Source organism: Grus americana, chromosome 9 (assembly GCF_028858705.1).
Source record: "Grus americana isolate bGruAme1 chromosome 9, bGruAme1.mat, whole genome shotgun sequence".
NCBI lineage: Eukaryota > Metazoa > Chordata > Aves > Gruiformes > Gruidae > Grus > Grus americana.
Genome location: NC_072860.1, coordinates 29,531,983 through 29,554,108, shown reverse-complemented (window position 1 = coordinate 29,554,108; position 22,126 = coordinate 29,531,983). Strand labels below are relative to the sequence as shown.

The 22,126-nt window shown below is 59.8% G+C and overlaps 1 long non-coding RNA gene across 1 annotated transcript; it reads right to left on the bottom strand.

The window, feature by feature from the left end:
* Window positions 1-9,825: 9,825 nt before the first annotated feature.
* On the bottom strand, window positions 9,826-12,584 carry LOC129210056 (uncharacterized). Its single transcript, XR_008578293.1, has 3 exons — window positions 12,425-12,584; window positions 10,947-11,028; window positions 9,826-9,994 (listed from the first exon to the last, which is right to left on the bottom strand). It is a non-coding gene; the product is annotated as an uncharacterized LOC129210056 (long non-coding RNA).
* Window positions 12,585-22,126: the final 9,542 nt, after the last annotated feature.

Here is a 22,126-nt window from a genome sequence, read left to right as displayed (position 1 = left end):
TGAGGGGCGGAGTTTGCGGGGGGGGCCGGAGTTTGCGGGGGGGGGGGGGGGGGGGGGGGGGGCCGGAGTTTGGCATGGGTCAGGGGCGGAGCCAAGAAGCATCACTTTTGGATCCCGAGGATGCGAGCAATGTGACCTTGTTGAATACGTTAATACCCCCCCCACACCCCTCCTCCCCTGCCCTCCATCACGGCCCCTCGCCCCCCCCCGCAAAGGAAGCGCCAACGCAGCCGGCACGGCAAAAGAGACCGCAAGCGTTTATTCAGTCACACACAGAGCCGGTTCCGGGAGAGACTCCGCACCGGGGCTCGGGGCCCGGCCCTGGGGCACCTCGGCTGTCCTACCCTGAGCCACGCTCGCCAGTCCGGCGTGGAACAGACACACGGTCGGTCCGTCAGGCTGCTGGAGAGCTGGGCTGCTATGTGCAGGCTGCCGCCAAAACCGAGGAGCCAGCTGCAGGACGCTAGAAGAGAGGAGAAAAGGGGCAGCCAGCTGGATGGGGGGGGCGGCGGCGGCGAGCGAGAAAGCACGAGGCAAGGAAAGGGACGGCGAGTGAAGGACGGGGACAGGGAGCCTGACAGAGAGGGAGGAAGAAGCGGCAGGAAGAGAGGCAGCGGGACGGCGACCGACAAACCAGGACGGGGAGCGGGACAGAGAGGCAGAAACGACCCTGGGCGGGCAGCGCCACGGCGAGGGAGGAAAAGAGAATAAGGGCAGGGAGCCGGACCGAGAGGTACGGCGAGGGACAGCGGCACGGGGAGCAGGACAGAGCAACAGAGAATAAAAAAGGAAGCGGGAGCGTGAGAGAACCGGGCTGGGGAGCAGGGAGAAGGAGAGATAAAAGGAGAGAGCAACAGAGGGAAAGAGGACCGGGGAGCGGGACGCTGGGGCAGAGTGAGAACAAGAGGGGCAGGGAGCAGGACAGAGGGGCAGAGGCAGAAGGAGGACAGAGGGACAGAGAGACAAAAGAGGGAGACGAGGACTGGGCAGAGGGGAGAGAAAGACGGGGGCAAGGAGCAGAGACACCAAGGTGCCAGGAAAAGGACGGTCAGATGGAGCGAGAAACAGGGTCGGGGAGCAGGACAAAAGGACAAAGAAAAAGGCGAGGAAGAAGGAAGGAAGGATAAAGGTGGGACAGGGAACGGGACATACGCAGCGAAACAAAGCAGAACAGAGAAGAGAGGACAGGGATTGAGGAACAGAGAGAGAGAGAGACGCAGGCTGGTACACAGAGACGGCGAAGGTAAGCAAAACCAGCGACGGGCAGGAGGACCTGGTTCTGACAACCCATCGCTCCCGGTGTCGCTTCCACGGCCTCAACAAATGCGACGTGCCGCAAGACAAGAGAATGGGAGAGTGAAAGCAAAGGCACGGGAAACTTAACGCTCTTAGTAATTTCACTGAGCATCACAGCTTACAGTTACTCAATGTCTTCCGGTGTCACACGGTGAGGTACAACTGATTTCGTCTCCATATCTCTGGACAGAGCTTTTCTCATATCTGGGGGGGGGGGGGGGGGGGAGAAAAAAAAAAAAAGATATTCTAAGACGACAGTCCTTGCACAAAGCCACGTTCAGCGAATTCTCTATTACAATAAGGTCGTTTCTAACCCAGAAGATTTCACAGAATCATAGAGTATCTCAAGTTGGAAGGGACCCATACGGATCACCGAGACCAAGCCCCCGCTCCACGCGGGACTACCTAAAACTAAACCGTGCGACTAAGAGCATCGTTCAGACGCTCCTTGAACTCCTGACAGGCTCGGTGGCTGCGACCGCTTCCCTGGGGAGCCTGTTCCGTGACTGACCGACCGCCCTCTCAGTGAAAAGCCTTTTCCCAACGTCCGGTCTGAACTTGCCCTGACGCAGCTTCGTCCCGTTTCCTCGGGTCCTAGTGCCGGTCACCGGAGAGAGCGGAGGTCAGCGCCTCCCCCTCCGCCGTCCCCCTCGAGGAAGGTGTAGACTGCGATGAGGTCACCCCTCGGCCTTCCCTTCTCCAAGCTGAACAAACCAAGTGACCTCAGCTGCTCCCCCTAAGTCTTGCCTCGGAGACCTCTCGCCATCTCGGTCGCCCTCCTCCGCGCACGCTCCCAGAGCGTTGTTCGGCGGCACCGCTCTCGACTGGAACCTAACGCTGCACGTAACTCAACTGAGCGGAAAGGAAATGACGGGCTAAAGGGACAAATACACGATTTAAGGCAGCCGCAACGATGGCAGATGTCTGTCCGTAGCCCTTCTAGTTATTTCACAGCGCTCCTGCGTATCAAACGAACGGTACCAGAGCAGAAAAGGTATACGGCGTGGCCACGTTACCCCTCGGGGAGGACGGCGAAAGGAGAGAAGATCTAGAAAGAGGAAGCAGCTGGTACTTCGCTTTTGGTAACAGAATTAACATCAACACGTTCCTTCCCTTTGAAATTGAAAACGCCACCCAATTCTCTGCCACTGTTGACCACCGACACTTGTAAATTTCTAGTGAAACAGCTGAGGAAAACAAAGTTTCAGGTCCCTGGCTAGGGGAAGAAATCAGGCAAGCGCCGCCGTTCCTTCCCCCCGACAACACTAGCAAAAAAAACCAGCCGCTGGGGGCGAGCGTTCCTCCGAAAGAAAAATCAGGTGAGAAACCGCATTTTTATTTTCAGCTTACCTACAGGATAAATGTCTTTGTAGTTGCTACAAAACGTGTAAACTGCACAAAGATTAAGTTTTGTAACTGATCTAAGGTTCAGTACGAAAAACTACCTAAAGGAGTACGCAAAGTCCCACTCATCAACAATTATCTGACCCTGTTTCATATTAAAAAAAAAAAAAAAAAAAAAAAAAGTAATGCTAATCACACAGACAAGCCCAGGAACCCTCCACATGAGAATCTTTCCGTTCAGCCGGAGGCAGAGCGAGTACTTACCACGGGCATCCTCATCTGGCTCTCCGCTGCTAGCAGAGCGGCACGCCAACGCTGTCCGGTACACGCCGTAGTACGCCTAGTTGCTTCTACGTATTTACCGCCGCCTGATTTGATACTCTCACAAAGAGATCGACGAAAAAGCCACCCTTTCTTTGAAAAAATAAAAACCAAAACCACACAGTTAAGGAACGGTAGGCGAACGTATTTCTAAATCATAACCCACGGCTTGCAGGCAGACCGAGAGCAGCTCTGACGATGCGGTACGCTCATCAAACATCTTTCACGCAGGAATAACAGATGTACTCCTTTACCACGGGACGCAGCCGGCACAGGGACAAATTTCATGCTGTTTTTGTCACACGACCGTCCTTCTGCACCAGCCAGTGGGTTCAGAATTAAGGACAGGACAGGCTAAACGCTCACACGAGCCTCCTATCCGTAAGAAACTATTAAAAATAGAAAAAAAAACTTCCACGTTTTAGATCGCGTTGCCTTAGGGACTGCCTCCTTCAAAGCCTGCCTGTTGGGGGGGGGGGGGGGGGGCGCGTGTGCGCGCACGCACGCGCGTGAGGCGTGGAAATCGGTCGCAGAATTCAGTTGCCTAACGAGAGACGGCCCTTCTCCTCGCAAGGCAAACGTTTCAAAACGTCGCACTCTTTTCCGATTTTACCGGCTGGTACTGGGGTTGCCCTACCAGCATGAGTTGGGGACCCGTCCCTCTGGGTCCGTGCGACGCCAAATTAAATATTCTGCAAGTAACCGAGCAGGAGATGGAAAGTAAGCTAAGATGCTCTCTGCCGTACAAGGTTTGTTCGCCATCGTCCCCGAGGGAATCGCACAAAGCCCACGCTTGCCGAACCGGTACGTCGGAGGCCCTACGGGAAACGGCGCTGACGTTTCGCCAAGCTCTTCTCCTGTCAAGAAGAGGACCTTTTCTGCGGCATCCCTATTGGCGTTCGGCCTGCTTTCGGCTCATTCTGGCAGGTCAGCTTTCAGAGAAAGCCTGAGATTTCAAACCGCCAAGCAACATTCACCATTCTTGCTCTCTGACTACGGGGAATTTCAGCGAATCGGAACGCTACTTGGAGCCACGTTCCGGGTCTGTTTCGCCGCAAACCAAATATCTAAGCCACGGACCGGGCGCCCGTAGAAAAATTACTTTAAAAGATTAAAGACAAGCACAGTACTCACTTCTCTGAAATTTCTTCCGGTAGCGCCATCAATTTAGCGGCCGAACCCAGCCGTCGAAATTCCGGTGCAACGGAGCGAGCAGGAACGCGTCCGTGCCGCTCTTCCCTGGCCACGGAGCCTTCCGCTCTACCCGTTACTGCGAACGTACGGAGCATCGGCGCAGCAGCACCTGTGGAATAACGCACCGCCCACAGCTATACAGAAGAAGAATCCGAGACGACGGTAGAAGACCCCAGACCAAAAGGCACCGCGGGACTAAGGGACGCGCGGACAGCGCGCGAGGGGCGGGTGTCCGGGACCCAAGCGTGGAACGGCCCCGGGATTTCTTTGTTCGGGGTCCCTCTCTTTGGAGGCGCCCCGCCCGGGCCGATCCCGCTGCTGCACCTTTCAGTTACGTTAATTATTTTACAAAATCCGACACCCGGAGACTGCTGCCGCCGGAAGCCTCGGGTCGAGCCCGAAGGAGGAGGAGGAGGAGGAAGCGCGCCCGAGAAGAAGCGTGCGCGCGACACCGTGAACGGGGTGCGAACGCTGGGGCGGCAGCTGCTCCTCCTCAAACAGAGACAGAGAGAGAAAGAAGAGGGGGAAAGCCACAGGGTACAGAGGGCGGAAGTGGAAAAGAGGGGCCGGGAGCCGGACAGAGGGAGGTGGAGAAAGAGGCCGTCGGAAGGGAAGGGACGGGCTGCGGGGCAGAGGGGGACTTGCCAGCGCCAGGTTCGCGGTTCCACCCGATAATCGTAAAGGTCTCTGCCAACCTCGACGATTCGGTCGCTTTAAAAAACAATCGGGATCTCGAGGCGGACCGAGAGAGAGAGACGGAGAATATAAAAACGGTCGCGGCTAAGAGGGCAGAGAGGGAGGAATCGCGAGACAGGGAGAGGCAAGCCGGGCAGGGGAAAAAGTCCCGACAGGCTTCTGCAGCGACAGGGAGGAATTGAAGATTCGAGAGAGGGAGCTGGACAGAGAGAGAGACGGGGAAAGGTAAGACGGTGGCGAGCTACCGGGCAGAGAAGCAGAGTTTAAAGCCGGGGACCGGGAGAGGGACAGAGAGGGAAGGAGAAAGGAACGAAGGGACGGGCTGCGGGGCAGACAGGGAGGAAGGAAGGAAGAAAGAAAGAAAGAGGGACAGGGAGCCAGACGAACCGCGACGGGGAAAGAAAAAGGTACCGACGGGCTAGGAGGCAGAGAGGGGAGACTTTAGAAAAACAGGGACGGGGAGCGAGACGGAGCCAGACCGAAAAAAGGAACCATAGCGACGGGTGCCGGGACAGAGAGGCGGGCCTTCAAAACGAGGGGCAGGGAAGAGGCTCAAGAGGGACGGAGAAAGAGAGAGACTCACGACGACTCGCTACGGAGCCGAGAAGGAAGACCTCGAACAACAGGAACGAGGAGCCGCACAGAGAGAGCCAGAGATGGCAGAAATACCGACAGGCTACAGGACCGAGGGGGAGGAATGCAGAAACAGTGGCTGGGGGCCGGACAGAGAGACAGGGAGAGAGAGAAGGAAACAATAGCCACGGGCTACGGGGCAGAGAGAGCGAGGACCTAAAAAAGGTGGGGACAGGCAGCCCGTCAGAGCGAGATGGAAAAAGAACATAGCGGGGAGCAGAAAGCAAACCAAAAAACCCCACAGCGGGGTGGGAAAGCGAGGGGGGCAGAGGAGGGCCCGCGACGCAGAGGAGAGGCGATGGGGCCCCGCGGGCCCAGGACTCACCGCAGCTCTGGCTCTCGGCGCTGCCGGGAGAGCTTGCCAGCGCAGACGCTTCTTTCTCCCGCTCTCCGCCTTTCCTTTGCTGTCGCTCCGGTCGCTCGGCTGTCCTCCGCCTAAGAGAATACACGGGTGTCTTACAGCTCCGAGGAGACGAGTCTGCCTAGATGAGTAGCCTGCCTCCCTGCCTCCCTCGGTACGCGGCCGCACCGTGCTTTGGATTACGCGTGGCGACCCTGCGGTGCCCGTCGGCAGCCTGACCTGCCGCGGAGCGCAACGAGGGATCTTTCCTCACCCGGCGAGGCAGGCGCTCTCTTGCCTGCAGCGGGAGGCAGCTGCCGGCCGGAGAGCCTTCCATCTCTTCTTCTTCTTCTTCTTCACCTTTCTCTGGCCATTCCAGCTTCCCTTAGGGCAGCTGCTGTCCACGGCCGGTAAGCGCTCCGCCGCCTGTCCCTTTTCGCCCCCACGCCACGAGGCGAGCCAGGCCAGGCACAGGCGAGGCGGGTGCAGTCGACGGCATCCCCAAGGGAGGGACGGGCAACCACGTCCTCAGCGCGGCCTGGGAGAGGGAAAGAAAAAGCAGTGGCCGTTACTACCGGAGGTCGGCCCTGGCCGGAGACCCTCCTCCTTCTGCAGGGGCTTCCGGAGACGCCGCTCTTTCCCCGCGCTGCTGCCGCTGCCGCCGCCGCCAGCACCCCTGTTCAGGAAGAAAGCGGCACAGGCGAGGGCCAGCTTGCCGCCTTCACGCCAGGGCTCGGGGGCGGCCTGGGGCTGCCGGACAGGCTTCCGGAGAGTCCGACCGGTAGCGCTCGTCTCGGGACACCGGGCAACGCCTCGCCGCGCGCGCGCTCTCGTAGCACGGCCGCACCGCTGCTCGGGAGCGGCTGGAAGCCTGCAGAAAACCACGCGAAACCGGCAAAAAAACCCCAACCTCGCGCTCCTGCGAGAGCAAGTCGGGCTGTCCGGCAGCCACGTCCGCGAAAACGACGCCTCCCGGCACGCACTGGCAAGCGCCGCGTGGCAGCCATTAGAGTGCCGTAAGACTACACTTCCCGGCGTGCTCCGGGGAGCCAATATGGCCGACCAGCAGCCGCGTGCCCCAAGACTGCAACTGCCGGCGTGCCGCGGGAGGCAGCCTTCCACGCTTCCTGACCCTGCGGGGACACCGTCCCGTGCCCTCACCCCAAAGCCGACTCACCCGAAAGCCCCGCCGAGCCGCGACGGCAGCCCCGAGCTCCGCAGCGCGGCTCCGGGCTGGCGCCCCCCCCCCCGCCCCCGCCCCCGCCTCCCCTCAGCCACCTCCGAAAGGCGCGGACGCCCGCCGGCTCCGGGCAGCCCCCGCCGCGCGGCTCCGGACGGTCTCCCCGCCCGGTTCCGACACGGCGCGCACCCCCCCACCCGCCGCACGGCTCCGGGCAGCCCCCCTCCCCTCTGTGACACGGACCCCGCCGCCCCCCCGCCTCTCCTCGGAGGCGGCACCGCTGCCGCCGCCCTCCTCGGGGCTTTCCCCGGGACCCGCCGGTCCGTCCCGCTGCCCCGCTCACCTTCTCCCTCCGTGCAGCCGCAGCCCGGCGACGCCTCCGCTCCTCCCTCGGCTCACAGCAGCCCCTGCACACCGGCTGCCGGCAGCCGGTTCCGGGGAGGGGGCGTGGCGCTGCACTGCGCATGCGCGGCGCTGCCGCTGCAGTACCGAAATTTGGTCACTAGGCGGCAGCACCGAGCGAGCATGCGCTGTGGGCTGCGTGAGGGGCGGGGCTTGGCGTGCGTCGGGGGCGGAGTTTGCGTGAGGGGCGGGGCTTGGCGTGCGTCGCGGGCGGAGTTTGCGTCGGGGGCGGGGTTTGCGTGAGGGGCGGGGCTTGGCATGCGTCGGGGGCGGAGTTTGCGTGAGGGGCGGGGCTTGGCGTGCGTCGGGGGAGGAGTTTGCGTCGGGGGCGGAGTTTGAGTGAGGGGCGGGGCTTGGCGTGCGTCGGGGGCGGAGTTTGCGTGAGGGGCGGGGCTTGGCGTGCGTCGGGGGCGGAGTTTGCGTGAGGGGCGGGGTTTGCGTGAGGGGCGGGGTTTGCGTGAGGGGCGGAGTTTGCGTGAGGGGCGGAGTTTGCGTGAGGGGCGGGGCTTGGCGTGCGTCGGGGGAGGAGTTTGCGTCGGGGGCGGAGTTTTCGTGAGGGGCGGGGCTTGGCGTGCGTCGGGGCGGAGTTTGCGTGAGGGGCGGAGTTTGCGTGAGGGGCGGAGTTTGCGTGAGGGGCGGGGCTTGGCATGCGTCGGGGGCGGAGTTTGCGTGAGGGGCGGGGCTTGGCGTGCGTCGGGGGAGGAGTTTGCGTCGGGGGCGGAGTTTTCGTGAGGGGCGGGGCTTGGCGTGCGTCGGGGCGGAGTTTGCGTGAGGGGCGGAGTTTGCGTGAGGGGCGGAGTTTGTGTGAGGGGCGGAGTTTGCGTCGGGGGCGGGGCTTGGCGTGGGTCGGGGGCGGAGTTTGCGTGAGGGGCGGGGCTAGCTTCGGGGGGCGGAGTTTGTGTGAGGGGCGGGGCTTGGCTTGCATCGGGGCGGAGTTTGCGCCGGGGGCGGAGTTTACATCAGGGGCGGGGCTTGGCTTGCGTCGGGGCGGAGTTTGAGTGAGGGGCGGAGTTTGTGTGAGGGGCGGGGCTTGGCATAAGTCGGGGCGGAGTTTGCGTGAGGGGCGGAGTTTGCGTCGGGGGCGGAGTTTGCGTGAGGGGCGGGGCTTGGCGTGCATCAGGGGCGGAGTTTGCGTGAGGGGGGCTTGGCATTGCATCAGGGGCGGAGTTTGCGTGAGGGGTGGGGCTTGGCGTGCGTCGGGGGAGGAGTTTGCGTCGGGGCGGAGTTTGAGTGAGGGGCGGGGATTGGCGTGCGTCGGGGGCGGAGTTTGCGTGAGGGGCGGAGTTTGCGTCGGGGGCGGAGTTTTCGTGAGGGGCGGGGCTTGGCGTGCGTCGGGGGCGGAGTTTGCGTGAGGGGCGGGGTTTGCGTGAGGGGCGGAGTTTGCGTGAGGGGCGGGGTTTGCGTCGGGGGCGGGGCTTGGCGTGCGTCGGGGGCGGAGTTTGCGTGAGGGGCGGAGTTTGCGTCGGGGGCGGAGTTTGCATGAGGGGCGGGGTTTGCGTGAGGGGCGGAGTTTGCGTGAGGGGCGGGGTTTGCGTCGGGGGCGGGGCTTGGCGTGCGTCGGGGGCGGAGTTTGCGTGAGGGGCGGAGTTAGCGTCGGGGGGCGGAGTTTGTGTGAGGGGCGGGGCTTGGCTTGCGTTGGGGCGGAGTTTGCGTCGAGGGCGGAGTTTGCGTGAGGGGCGGAGTTATCGTGAGGGGCGGAGTTTGGCATGCATCGGGGCGGAGTTTGCATGAGGGGCGGGGCTTGGCTTGCGTCGGGGCGGAGTTTGCACCGGGGGCGGAGTTTGTGTGAGGGGCGGGGTTTGCGTGAGGGGCGGAGTTTGCGTCGGGGGCGGGGCTTGGGTTGCATCGGGGCAGAGTTTGCACCGGGGGCGGAGTTTACATCAGGGGCGGGGCTTGGCTTGCATCAGGGGCGGAGTTTGTGTGAGGGGCGGGGTTTGCATGAGGGGCGGGGCTTGGCATAAGTCGGGGCGGAGTTTGCGTGAGGGGCGGAGTTTGCATGAGGGGCAGAGTTTGCATCGGGGCGGGGCTTGGCGTGTACCAGGGTCAGAGTTTGTGTGGGGGCGGAGTTTGCATGGGGGGGCTTGGCTTGCATCAGGGCGGAGTTTGCACCAGGGGCGGAGTTTCCATGAAGGGCGGAGTTTGCAGGGGGGGCCGGAGTTTGCGGGGGGGGGGGGGGGGGGGGGGGGGGCCGGAGTTTGGCATGGGTCAGGGGCAGAGCCAAGAAGCATCACTTTTGGATCCCGAGGATGCGAGCAATGTGACCTTGTTGAATACGTTAATACCCCCCCCACACCCCTCCTCCCCTGCCCTCCATCACGGCCCCTCGCCCCCCCCGCAAAGGAAGCGCCAACGCAGCCGGCACGGCAAAAGAGACCGCAAGCGTTTATTCAGTCACACACAGAGCCGGTTCCGGGAGAGACTCCGCACCGGGGCTCGGGGCCCGGCCCTGGGGCACCTCGGCTGTCCTACCCAGAGCCACGCTCGCCAGTCCGGCGTGGAACAGACACACGGTCGGTCCGTCAGGCTGCTGGAGAGCTGGGCTGCTATGTGCAGGCTGCCGCCAAAACCGAGGAGCCAGCTGCAGGACGCTAGAAGAGAGGAGAAAAGGGGCAGCCAGCTGGATGGGGGGGGCGGCGGCGGCGAGCGAGAAAGCACGAGGCAAGGAAAGGGACGGCGAGTGAAGGACGGGGACAGGGAGCCTGACAGAGAGGGAGGAAGAAGCGGCAGGAAGAGAGGCAGTGGGACGGCGACCGACAAACCAGGACGGGGAGCGGGACAGAGAGGCAGAAACGACCCTGGGCGGGCAGCGCCACGGCGAGGGAGGAAAAGAGAATAAGGGCAGGGAGCCGGACCGAGAGGTACGGTGAGGGACAGCGGCACGGGGAGCAGGACAGAGCAACAGAGAATAAAAAAAGGAAGCGGGAGCGTGAGAGAACCGGGCTGGGGAGCAGGGAGAAGGAGAGATAAAAGGAGAGAGCAACAGAGGGAAAGAGGACCGGGGAGCGGGACGCTGGGGCAGAGTGAGAACAAGAGGGGCAGGGAGCAGGACAGAGGGGCAGAGGCAGAAGGAGGACAGAGGGACAGAGAGACAAAAGAGGGAGACGAGGACTGGGCAGAGGGGAGAGAAAGACGGGGGCAAGGAGCAGAGACACAAAGGTGCCAGGAAAAGGACGGTCAGATGGAGCGAGAAACAGGGTCGGGGAGCAGGACAAAAGGACAAAGAAAAAGGCGAGGAAGAAGGAAGGAAGGATAAAGGTGGGACAGGGAACGGGACATACGCAGTGAAACAAAGCAGAACAGAGAAGAGAGGACAGGGATTGAGGAACAGAGAGAGAGATGCAGGCTGGTACACAGAGACGGCGAAGGTAAGCAAAACCAGCGACAGGCAGGAGGACCTGGTTCTGACAACCCATCGCTCCCGGTGTCGCTTCCACGGCCTCAAAAAATGCGACGTGCCGCAAGACAAGAGAATGGGAGAGTGAAAGCAAAGGCACGGGAAACTTAACGCTCTTAGTAATTTCACTGAGCATCACAGCTTACAGTTACTCAATGTCTTCCGGTGTCACAGGGTGAGGTACAACTGATTTCGTCTCCATATCTCTGGACAGAGCTTTTCTCATATCTGGGGGGGGGGGGGGGGGGGGGGGGAAAAAAAAAAAAAAGATATTCTAAGACGACAGTCCTTGCACAAAGCCACGTTCAGCGAATTCTCTATTACAATAAGGTCGTTTCTAACCCAGAAGATTTCACAGAATCATAGAGTATCTCAAGTTGGAAGGGACCCATACGGATCGCCGAGACCAAGCCCCCGCTCCACGCGGGACTACCTAAAACTAAACCGTGCGACTAAGAGCATCGTTCAGACGCTCCTTGAACTCCTGACAGGCTCAGTGGCTGCGACCGCTTCCCTGGGGAGCCTGTTCCGTGACTGACCGACCGCCCTCTCAGTGAAAAGCCTTTTCCCAACGTCCGGTCTGAACTTGCCCTGACGCAGCTTCGTCCCGTTTCCTCGGGTCCTAGTGCCGGTCACCGGAGAGAGCGGAGGTCAGCGCCTCCCCCTCGAGGAAGGTGTAGACTGCGATGAGGTCACCCCTCGGCCTTCCCTTCTCCAAGCTGAACAAACCGAGTGACCTCAGCCGCTCCCCCTAAGTCTTGCCTCGGAGACCTCTCGCCATCTCGGTCGCTCTCCTCCGCGCACGCTCCCAGAGCGTTGTTCGGCGGCACCACTCTCGACTGGAACCTAACGCTGCACGTAACTCAACTGAGCGGAAAGGAAATGACGGGCTAAAGGGACAAATACACGATTTAAGGCAGCCGCAACGATGGCAGATGTCTGTCCGTAGCCCTTCTAGTTATTTCACAGCGCTCCTGCGTATCAAACGAACGGTACCAGAGCAGAAAAGGTATACGGCGTGGCCACGTTACCCCTCGGGGAGGACGGCGAAAGGAGAGAAGATCTAGAAAGAGGAAGCAGCTGGTACTTCGCTTTTGGTAACAGAATTAACATCAACACGTTCCTTCCCTTTGAAATTGAAAACGCCACCCAATTCTCTGCCACTGTTGACCACCGACACTTGTAAATTTCTAGTGAAACAGCTGAGGAAAACAAAGTTTCAGGTCCCTGGCTAGGGGAAGAAATCAGGCAAGCGCCGCCGTTCCTTCCCCCCGACAACACTAGCAAAAAAAACCAGCCGCTGGGGGCGAGCGTTCCTCCGAAAGAAAAATCAGGTGAGAAACCGCATTTTTATTTTCAGCTTACCTACAGGATAAATGTCTTTGTAGTTGCTACAAAACGTGTAAACTGCACAAAGATTAAGTTTTGTAACCGATCTAAGGTTCAGTACGAAAAACTACCTAAAGGAGTACGCAAAGTCCCACTCATCAACAATTATCTGACCCTGTTTCATATTAAAAAAAAAAAAAAAAAAAAAAAAAAGTAATGCTAATCACACAGACAAGCCCAGGAACCCTCCACATGAGAATCTTTCCGTTCAGCCGGAGGCAGAGCGAGTACTTACCACGGGCATCCTCATCTGGCTCTCCGCTGCTAGCAGAGCGGCACGCCAACGCTGTCCGGTACACGCCGTAGTACGCCTAGTTGCTTCTACGTATTTACCGCCGCCTGATTTGATACTCTCACAAAGAGATCGACGAAAAAGCCACCCTTTCTTTGAAAAAATAAAAACCAAAACCACACAGTTAAGGAACGGTAGGCGAACGTATTTCTAAATCATAACCCACGGCTTGCAGGCAGACCAAGAGCAGCTCTGACGATGCGGTACGCTCATCAAACATCTTTCACGCAGGAATAACAGATGTACTCCTTTACCACGGGACGCAGCCGGCACAGGGACAAATTTCATGCTGTTTTTGTCACACGACCGTCCTTCTGCACCAGCCAGTGGGTTCAGAATTAAGGACAGGACAGGCTAAACGCTCACACGAGCCTCCTATCCGTAAGAAACTATTAAAAATAGAAAAAAAAACTTCCACGTTTTAGATCGCGTTGCCTTAGGGACTGCCTCCTTCAAAGCCTGCCTGTTGGGGGGGGGGGGGGGGGGGGGCGCGTGTGCGCGCACGCACGCGCGTGAGGCGTGGAAATCGGTCGCAGAATTCAGTTGCCTAACGAGAGACGGCCCTTCTCCTCGCAAGGCAAACGTTTCAAAACGTCGCACTCTTTTCCGATTTTACCGGCTGGTACTGGGGTTGCCCTACCAGCATGAGTTGGGGACCCGTCCCTCTGGGTCCGTGCGACGCCAAATTAAATATTCTGCAAGTAACCGAGCAGGAGATGGAAAGTAAGCTAAGATGCTCTCTGCCGTACAAGGTTTGTTCGCCATCGTCCCCGAGGGAATCGCACAAAGCTCACGCTTGCCGAACCGGTACGTCGGAGGCCCTACGGGAAACGGCGCTGACGTTTCGCCAAGCTCTTCTCCTGTCAAGAAGAGGACCTTTTCTGCGGCATCCCTATTGGCGTTCGGCCTGCTTTCGGCTCATTCTGGCAGGTCAGCTTTCAGAGAAAGCCTGAGATTTCAAACCGCCAAGCAACATTCACCATTCTTGCTCTCTGACTACGGGGAATTTCAGCGAATCGGAACGCTACTTGGAGCCACGTTCCGGGTCTGTTTCGCCGCAAACCAAATATCTAAGCCACGGACCGGGCGCCCGTAGAAAAATTACTTTAAAAGATTAAAGACAAGCACAGTACTCACTTTTCTGAAATTTCTTCCGGTAGCGCCATCAATTTAGCGGCCGAACCCAGCCGTCGAAATTCCGGTGCAACGGAGCGAGCAGGAACGCGTCCGTGCCGCTCTTCCCTGGCCACGGAGCCTTCCGCTCTACCCGTTACTGCGAACGTACGGAGCATCGGCGCAGCAGCACCTGTGGAATAACGCACCGCCCACAGCTATACAGAAGAAGAATCCGAGACGACGGTAGAAGACCCCAGACCAAAAGGCACCGCGGGACTAAGGGACGCGCGGACAGCGCGCGAGGGGCGGGTGTCCGGGACCCAAGCGTGGAACGGCCCCGGGATTTCTTTGTTCGGGGTCCCTCTCTTTGGAGGCGCCCCGCCCGGGCCGATCCCGCTGCTGCACCTTTCAGTTACGTTAATTATTTTACAAAATCCGACACCCGGAGACTGCTGCCGCCGGAAGCCTCGGGTCGAGCCCGAAGGAGGAGGAGGAGGAGGAAGCGCGCCCGAGAAGAAGCGTGCGCGCGACACCGTGAACGGGGTGCGAACGCTGGGGCGGCAGCTGCTCCTCCTCAAACAGAGACAGAGAGAGAAAGAAGAGGGGGAAAGCCACAGGGTACAGAGGGCGGAAGTGGAAAAGAGGGGCCGGGAGCCGGACAGAGGGAGGTGGAGAAAGAGGCCGTCGGAAGGGAAGGGACGGGCTGCGGGGCAGAGGGGGACTTGCCAGCGCCAGGTTCGCGGTTCCACCCGATAATCGTAAAGGTCTCTGCCAACCTCGACGATTCGGTCGCTTTAAAAAACAATCGGGATCTCGAGGCGGACCGAGAGAGAGAGAGACGGAGAATATAAAAACGGTCGCGGCTAAGAGGGCAGAGAGGGAGGAATCGCGAGACAGGGAGAGGCAAGCCGGGCAGGGGAAAAAGTCCCGACAGGCTTCTGCAGCGACAGGGAGGAATTGAAGATTCGAGAGAGGGAGCTGGACAGAGAGAGAGACGGGGAAAGGTAAGACGGTGGCGAGCTACCGGGCAGAGAAGCAGAGTTTAAAGCCGGGGACCGGGAGAGGGACAGAGAGGGAAGGAGAAAGGAACGAAGGGACGGGCTGCGGGGCAGACAGGGAGGAAGGAAGGAAGGAAGAAAGAAAGAGGGACAGGGAGCCAGACGAACCGCGACGGGGAAAGAAAAAGGTACCGACGGGCTAGGAGGCAGAGAGGGGAGACTTTAGAAAAACAGGGACGGGGAGCGAGACGGAGCCAGACCGAAAAAAGGAACCATAGCGACGGGTGCCGGGACAGAGAGGCGGGCCTTCAAAACGAGGGGCAGGGAAGAGGCTCAAGAGGGACGGAGAAAGAGAGAGACTCACGACGACTCGCTACGGAGCCGAGAAGGAAGACCTCGAACAACAGGAACGAGGAGCCGCACAGAGAGAGCCAGAGATGGCAGAAATACCGACAGGCTACAGGACCGAGGGGGAGGAATGCAGAAACAGTGGCTGGGGGCCGGACAGAGAGACAGGGAGAGAGAGAAGGAAACAATAGCCACGGGCTACGGGGCAGAGAGAGCGAGGACCTAAAAAAGGTGGGGACAGGCAGCCCGTCAGAGCGAGATGGAAAAAGAACATAGCGGGGAGCAGAAAGCAAACCAAAAAACCCCACAGCGGGGTGGGAAAGCGAGGGGGGCAGAGGAGGGCCCGCGACGCAGAGGAGAGGCGATGGGGCCCCGCGGGCCCAGGACTCACCGCAGCTCTGGCTCTCGGCGCTGCCGGGAGAGCTTGCCAGCGCAGACGCTTCTTTCTCCCGCTCTCCGCCTTTCCTTTGCTGTCGCTCCGGTCGCTCGGCTGTCCTCCGCCTAAGAGAATACACGGGTGTCTTACAGCTCCGAGGAGACGAGTCTGCCTAGATGAGTAGCCTGCCTCCCTGCCTCCCTCGGTACGCGGCCGCACCGTGCTTTGGATTACGCGTGGCGACCCTGCGGTGCCCGTCGGCAGCCTGACCTGCCGCGGAGCGCAACGAGGGATCTTTCCTCACCCGGCGAGGCAGGCGCTCTCTTGCCTGCAGCGGGAGGCAGCTGCCGGCCGGAGAGCCTTCCATCTCTTCTTCTTCTTCTTCTTCACCTTTCTCTGGCCATTCCAGCTTCCCTTAGGGCAGCTGCTGTCCACGGCCGGTAAGCGCTCCGCCGCCTGTCCCTTTTCGCCCCCACGCCACGAGGCGAGCCAGGCCAGGCACAGGCGAGGCGGGTGCAGTCGACGGCATCCCCAAGGGAGGGACGGGCAACCACGTCCTCAGCGCGGCCTGGGAGAGGGAAAGAAAAAGCAGTGGCCGTTACTACCGGAGGTCGGCCCTGGCCGGAGACCCTCCTCCTTCTGCAGGGGCTTCCGGAGACGCCGCTCTTTCCCCGCGCTGCTGCCGCTGCCGCCGCCGCCAGCACCCCTGTTCAGGAAGAAAGCGGCACAGGCGAGGGCCAGCTTGCCGCCTTCACGCCAGGGCTCGGGGGCGGCCTGGGGCTGCCGGACAGGCTTCCGGAGAGTCCGACCGGTAGCGCTCGTCTCGGGACACCGGGCAACGCCTCGCCGCGCGCGCGCTCTCGTAGCACGGCCGCACCGCTGCTCGGGAGCGGCTGGAAGCCTGCAGAAAACCACGCGAAACCGGCAAAAAAACCCCAACCTCGCGCTCCTGCGAGAGCAAGTCGGGCTGTCCGGCAGCCACGTCCGCGAAAACGACGCCTCCCGGCACGCACTGGCAAGCGCCGCGTGGCAGCCATTAGAGTGCCGTAAGACTACACTTCCCGGCGTGCTCCGGGGAGCCAATATGGCCGACCAGCAGCCGCGTGCCCCAAGACTGCAACTGCCGGCGTGCCGCGGGAGGCAGCCTTCCACGCTTCCTGACCCTGCGGGGACACCGTCCCGTGCCCTCACCCCAAAGCCGACTCACCCGAAAGCCCCGCCGAGCCGCGACGGCAGCCCCGAGCTCCGCAGCGCGGCTCCGGGCTGGCGCCCCCCCCCCCCCGCCCCCGCCCCCGCCTCCCCTCAGCCACCTCCGAAAGGCGCGGACGCCCGCCGGCTCCGGGCAGCCCCCGCCGCGCGGCTCCGGACGGTCTCCCCGCCCGGTTCCGACACGGCGCGCACCCCCCCCACCCGCCGCACGGCTCCGGGCAGCCCCCCTCCCCTCTGTGACACGGACCCCGCCCCCCCCCGCCTCTCCTCGGAGGCGGCACCGCTGCCGCCGCCCTCCTCGGGGCTTTCCCCGGGACCCGCCGGTCCGTCCCGCTGCCCCGCTCACCTTCTCCCTCCGTGCAGCCGCAGCCCGGCGACGCCTCCGCTCCTCCCTCGGCTCACAGCAGCCCCTGCACACCGGCTGCCGGCAGCCGGTTCCGGGGAGGGGGCGTGGCGCTGCACTGCGCATGCGCGGCGCTGCCGCTGCAGTACCGAAATTTGGTCGCTAGGCGGCAGGACCGAGCGAGCATGCGCTGTGCGCTGCGTGCGTAGGGGGCGGAGTTTGCGTCGGGGGCGGAGTTTGCGTAGGGGGCGGAGTTTGCGTAGGGGGCGGAGTTTGCGTAGGGGGGCGGAGTTTGCGTAGGGGGGCGGAGTTTGCGTAGGGGGCGGAGTTTGCGTAAGGGGCGGAGTTTGCGTAAGGGGCGGGGCTTGGCATGGGTCAGGGGCGGAGCCAAGAAGCATCACTTTTGGATCCCGAGGATGCGAGCAATGTGACCTTGTTGAATACGTTAATACCCCCCCCACACCCCTCCTCCCCTGCCCTCCATCACGGCCCCTCGCCCCCCCCGCAAAGGAAGCGCCAACGCAGCCGGCACGGCAAAAGAGACCGCAAGCGTTTATTCAGTCACACACAGAGCCGGTTCCGGGAGAGACTCCGCACCGGGGCTCGGGGCCCGGCCCTGGGGCACCTCGGCTGTCCTACCCAGGGCCACGCTCGCCAGTCCGGCGTGGAACAGACACACGGTCGGTCCGTCAGGCTGCTGGAGAGCTGGGCTGCTATGTGCAGGCTGCCGCCAAAACCGAGGAGCCAGCTGCAGGACGCTAGAAGAGAGGAGAAAAGGGGCAGCCAGCTGGATGGGGGGGGCGGCGGCGGCGAGCGAGAAAGCACGAGGCAAGGAAAGGGACGGCGAGTGAAGGACGGGGACAGGGAGCCTGACAGAGAGGGAGGAAGAAGCGGCAGGAAGAGAGGCAGCGGGACGGCGACCGACAAACCAGGACGGGGAGCGGGACAGAGAGGCAGAAACGACCCTGGGCGGGCAGCGCCACGGCGAGGGAGGAAAAGAGAATAAGGGCAGGGAGCCGGACCGAGAGGTACGGTGAGGGACAGCGGCACGGGGAGCAGGACAGAGCAACAGAGAATAAAAAAAGGAAGCGGGAGCGTGAGAGAACCGGGCTGGGGAGCAGGGAGAAGGAGAGATAAAAGGAGAGAGCAACAGAGGGAAAGAGGACCGGGGAGCGGGACGCTGGGGCAGAGTGAGAACAAGAGGGGCAGGGAGCAGGACAGAGGGGCAGAGGCAGAAGGAGGACAGAGGGACAGAGAGACAAAAGAGGGAGACGAGGACTGGGCAGAGGGGAGAGAAAGACGGGGGCAAGGAGCAGAGACACAAAGGTGCCAGGAAAAGGACGGTCAGATGGAGCGAGAAACAGGGTCGGGGAGCAGGACAAAAGGACAAAGAAAAAGGCGAGGAAGAAGGAAGGAAGGATAAAGGTGGGACAGGGAACGGGACATACGCAGCGAAACAAAGCAGGACAGAGAAGAGAGGACAGGGATTGAGGAACAGAGAGAGAGATGCAGGCTGGTACACAGAGACGGCGAAGGTAAGCAAAACCAGCGACAGGCAGGAGGACCTGGTTCTGACAACCCATCGCTCCCGGTGTCGCTTCCACGGCCTCAACAAATGCGACGTGCCGCAAGACAAGAGAATGGGAGAGTGAAAGCAAAGGCACGGGAAACTTAACGCTCTTAGTAATTTCACTGAGCATCACAGCTTACAGTTACTCAATGTCTTCCGGTGTCACAGGGTGAGGTACAACTGATTTCGTCTCCATATCTCTGGACAGAGCTTTTCTCATATCTGGGGGGGGGGGGGAGAAAAAAAAAAAAAGATATTCTAAGACGACAGTCCTTGCACAAAGCCACGTTCAGCGAATTCTCTATTACAATAAGGTCGTTTCTAACCCAGAAGATTTCACAGAATCTTAGAGTATCTCAAGTTGGAAGGGACCCATACGGATCACCGAGACCAAGCCCCCGCTCCACGCGGGACTACCTAAAACTAAACCGTGCGACTAAGAGCATCGTTCAGACGCTCCTTGAACTCCTGACAGGCTCGGTGGCTGCGACCGCTTCCCTGGGGAGCCTGTTCCGTGACTGACCGACCGCCCTCTCAGTGAAAAGCCTTTTCCCAACGTCCGGTCTGAACTTGCCCTGACGCAGCTTCGTCCCGTTTCCTCGGGTCCTAGTGCCGGTCACCGGAGAGAGCGGAGGTCAGCGCCTCCCCCTCCGCCGTCCCCCTCGAGGAAGGTGTAGACTGCGATGAGGTCACCCCTCGGCCTTCCCTTCTCCAAGCTGAACAAACCAAGTGACCTCAGCCGCTCCCCCTAAGTCTTGCCTCGGAGACCTCTCGCCATCTCGGTCGCCCTCCTCCGCGCACGCTCCCAGAGCGTTGTTCGGCGGCACCGCTCTCGACTGGAACCTAACGCTGCACGTAACTCAACTGAGCGGAAAGGAAATGACGGGCTAAAGGGACAAATACACGATTTAAGGCAGCCGCAACGATGGCAGATGTCTGTCCGTAGCCCTTCTATTTATTTCACAGCGCTCCTGCGTATCAAACGAACGGTACCAGAGCAGAAAAGGTATACGGCGTGGCCACGTTACCCCTCAGGGAGGACGGCGAAAGGAGAGAAGATCTAGAAAGAGGAAGCAGCTGGTACTTCGCTTTTGGTAACAGAATTAACATCAACACGTTCCTTCCCTTTGAAATTGAAAACGCCACCCGATTCTCTGCCACTGTTGACCACCGACACTTGTAAATTTCTAGTGAAACAGCTGAGGAAAACAAAGTTTCAGGTCCCTGGCTAGGGGAAGAAACCAGGCAAGCGCCGCCGTTCCTTCCCCCCGACAACACTAGCAAAAAAAACCAGCCGCTGGGGGCGAGCGTTCCTCCGAAAGAAAAATCAGGTGAGAAACCGCATTTTTATTTTCAGCTTACCTACAGGATAAATGTCTTTGTAGTTGCTACAAAACGTGTAAACTGCACAAAGATTAAGTTTTGTAACCGATCTAAGGTTCAGTACGAAAAACTACCTAAAGGAGTACGCAAAGTCCCACTCATCAACAATTATCTGACCCTGTTTCATATTAAAAAAAAAAAAAAAAAAAAAAAGTAACGCTAATCACACAGACAAGCCCAGGAACGCTCAACATGAGAATCTTTCCGTTCAGCCGGAGGCAGAACGAGTACTTACCACGGGCATCCTCATCTGGCTCTCCGCTGCTAGCAGAGCGGCACGCCAACGCTGTCCGGTACACGCCGTAGTACGCCTAGTTGCTTCTACGTATTTACCGCCGCCTGATTTGATACTCTCACAAAGAGATCGACGAAAAAGCCACCCTTTCTTTGAAAAAATAAAAACCAAAACCACACCGTAAGGAATGGTAGGCGAACGTATTTCTAAATCATAACCCACGGCTTGCAGGCAGACCAAGAGCAGCTCTGATGATCACAGAATGGTTTGGGTTGGAAGGGACCTCAAAGATCATCTAGTTCCAACCCCCCTGCTGCAGGCAGGGACACCCTCCACTAGACCACACTGCCCAAAGCCCCATCCAACCTGGGCTTAGACACTGCCAGGGATGGGGCAGCCACAGCTTCTCTGGGCACCCTGTGCCAGTACCTCACCACCCTCACAGTAAAGAATTTCTTTCTAACATCTAATCTAAATCGACCCTCCTTCAGCTTGAACCCATTACCCCTTGTCCTGTCACTGCACTCCCTGATAAACAGTCCCTCACCATCTCTCCTGGAGGCCCCTTCAGGTACTGGAAGGCCGCAATTAGATCTCCCTGGAGCCTTCTCTTCTCCAGGCTGAACAACCCCAACTCTCTCAGCCTGTCTCCATAGCGGAGGTGCTCCAGCCCTCTGATCATCTTCGTGGCCTCCTCTGGACTCGCTCCAACAGCTCCATGTCTCTCCTGTACTGGGGCCCCCAGAGCTGGACGCAGTACTCCAGGTGGGGTCACCAGAGCGGAGTAGAGGGGCAGGATCACCTCCCTCGACCTGCTGGTCACGCTTCTTTTGATGCAGCCCAGGACTCGGTTGGCTTTCTGGGCTGCAAGTGCACACTGCTGGCTCATGCTGAGCTTCTCATCAATCAATACCCCCAAGTCCTTCTCCTCAGGGCTGCTTTCAATCCATTCCCCGCCCAGCCTATAGTCGTGCTTGGGATTGCGCTGACCCACATGCAGGACCTTGCACTTGGCCTTGTTGAACTTCATGCGGTTCGCACGGGCCTGCCTCTCCAGCCTGTTAAGGATAACATAGAAAGAAAATTTAAATGAGTGATTTGACATGAAAAACAAAAATGAAAAGAGAAAAAACAGGGACAGGGAGATGGATAGAAGGAAACAGGAAATTTAAAAGGCGATAGGGTACAGGACAGAGGGAGGAATTAAAAATATGGACAGGGTACTGGAGAGAGGGAAACATAGATAAATTAAAATGCAATGGGGTACAAGAAACACAGGAAAGCATTAAGAAATAGGGAGAGGAAAACACAGAAAAAAGTTAACAGATGAAGTGGTACAAGGCAGAGTTGGCAGAAAAGTAACAAGTTTTGGGGAGCCAGACGTGCAGGTGGGCTGGCAGAGGGGAAGACAGAAGCAGGGAAAAGCAGGCAGAGATCTGGGGAAGGGCGGCAGAGGTGGACCGGGACGCACGTGAAAGCACACGCGACTTGCCATAGCCCCTGACGTCAGCAGGAGACCTGCTGCGCCCCGATGCTTTTCTCCCTGCCTCTACATCAGACGCCTGGACGCTCCGCTGACACCAGGCTTCCCAGCGGCTCGCACGTGTGGCCGATGGAGGCACCGAGCTCCCAGCACCGCGTGCTGGTGGTGCGCTCTGTCGGGAATGGCTCAGAGGGGTCCTTTCTCACCGCAGGGACTGCCGATCCTCGCTGAAGGCAGCTGCCTGTGCAAGGATTCGCTCCTCAGACAGTTCACCTTCGTCAGCTCCCTTGGGCAGGTGTGCCTGGGCAGACCGTTCCCCAGCTAAAGGGAGGAATTAAAAAAACAGGGACAGTGAGCCAGATAGAGGGAGATATAGAAATAAAATTTAAAAAGCAACAGGGTACAGGACGCATAGGAAAACATTAAGAAATAAAGACAGGGAGATGGATAGGGGGATATATAGAAAGAGAAACTAGAAAGCGGGGGGTACGGGAAACACAAGAAAGAATTTAAAAATAGGGACAGGGAGGAAGATACAGGTAGAAATAGAAAGAAAATTCAAAAAGCGACAGGGTACAATTCAC